The sequence below is a fragment of the Tribolium madens genome, unplaced genomic scaffold (genome assembly GCF_015345945.1).
Source record: "Tribolium madens isolate multiple individuals breed KSU strain unplaced genomic scaffold, Tmad_KSU_1.1 Scaffold_71;HRSCAF=194;Tcas5.2_LG6, whole genome shotgun sequence".
Classification (NCBI taxonomy): domain Eukaryota; kingdom Metazoa; phylum Arthropoda; class Insecta; order Coleoptera; family Tenebrionidae; genus Tribolium; species Tribolium madens.
In genome coordinates this window covers 3,625,922-3,627,717 of record NW_025401041.1, presented here as the reverse complement: position 1 = coordinate 3,627,717, position 1,796 = coordinate 3,625,922, and the positions used below count along the sequence as shown (strand labels likewise).

Genomic DNA, 1,796 nt, shown 5'->3' with positions numbered 1-1,796 from the left:
ATTTTTGGGACTCCTGTATGTGATAAAAATGAAATATTTTGATCTTTGTAACAACTCTAAATGCTGAAAACCGTTTCCTGAATTATCAAGCAATCTTTCTTTTTCGCTTAAAGTTATGCAAAATAACCTTCCACCGAAGCTAGAAAGCCGTAGGCCTCCCCGTTTGAAAAACCGTCCAAATTGCTTCACTCCACCTCTCAAATACCCGCAAAATGCAATCAATCAAATTTGCGGTTTGCACAATTCTTCTCATTATCAGTCCCAACCGCAACAAAGCCCATCTCAAACCACACCAAATCGCATCGAAAGTGACCAAAACGTTCCTATTTAAAAAATCAACAGCACCAAAACCGTTTTCCGTCGTACCAAAGCACCGTGACAGAAATTCACTCCACAACAAAAGTCAGTCACTTGCAAGAAACGGTGTTGAGTGCTATACCGCGCGATGAGACGCTGAAATTGTGATTTGTGACAAATGTGACCATAGGGTTAACCAAATGAGGGATTATTTCAAAGGTTAGTCGAAGAATTTTGAGAAATTTTCAAGTGAAAGTTGAATTTTTTGGTGAATTTTTGGAGAATAAATTATTGGATTCTACTCCAGTTTTCACTGCTTGAAGAGGGTTCCCACACTTTTAATTTCGGTCAATTGTTCTTCTAATTAGGAAGACGATTTCTAAACGCATAAACAAATTTTCTCGGTTGTAAAGATAAAGATGCGTGCGTGCCGATTTTTTGAAAAAAATTGCAATGATAGTGCGAAAAATTACGCTCTAATTGATTTGAAAAGAAATTGCGTTGGTTGGTACGAGTATAAAAGTGTGAAAAATATCGATAATTGACGGGATTATTGCGTCATTCGGCCTTTGAAAAATAAAGAAGTTAAATAGGTTGTGTATTACCCAGTTGCTCCAGCTAAAACTTTCCCGGTCAACGTTTTCATAATTATTACTAATAAAATTTTAAATAAGTGCTCTCTTAAAAGCGGAAACAATGAAAAATTTATTTAGAAATAAATCACAAGTCAAATTCTGTAAAAAATATTAGAAAATTATAGACAAAACGCAACAAAACTGGTGCAGATTTAATTATTTACCTACCTGTTTTAGCAAAACTTTAATTAATTAACATTACATTTCATTTCCGGTTTTATCAGTGAGACATAAATATTGAAAATTAAATGAAGATAACGCTTAATTATGAATTACCTTGTTGTTTTATAGGAATTATATTTAAAATTTTAGTAACAAGACCAAATAGAAGTCAAAATAAATAAAAATTACCTGACAAAAGTCGTCAAAAAGAGAACTTAAGAATTTATTACTGCCTATTTAGCCTACCGAATAAAAAAATAGTCAAATTGCCAAAATTCCTGAATTTTTCTAATTTACTTTGAAAATTTCAAATCAAGAAACGAAAAACAAAAAGAGAAATAACGAATAGAAAAAAATATAATACAGTATAGTAGGTAAAACAAATAAAAAAACTCACAAACAAAATAGTCGAATTTGTAAAATGTCTTGAGAAAATCCAAATTTATTTTTCATAAAACACACAAAAAAATAAAACTGTAATTTTTTGTGTTGCTTGTTGTTTGTGTATTGTAAAAATAATAAAAAAGCGACAAAATTAGTTTTGGTGGGTTCAAGAATTAAATAATTTTCATTTTCTATTTCATCAAAACACGAAATTTTGGAAATAAAATGGAATTTATTAACGATTTTGATGTTACTTTTCTATTATAAAAAAAAAACATTGAAAAACTCAAAATTAAATTTATATAAATTACATAAAAG

The 1,796-nt window shown here is 30.0% G+C and overlaps 1 protein-coding gene across 2 annotated transcripts in view; it reads left to right on the top strand.

Annotated features, from left to right (window-relative positions):
• The first annotated feature begins 275 nt into the window (after window positions 1-275).
• LOC123009273 overlaps window positions 276-1,796 on the top strand; it is a 21,303-nt gene continuing 19,782 nt past the window's right edge. For both annotated transcript variants that reach the window (XM_044405468.1, XM_044405467.1), the window contains exon 1: window positions 276-516. The gene's annotated coding sequence lies outside the window, so the exon portion shown is untranslated. The remainder of the gene's footprint in view (window positions 517-1,796) is intronic.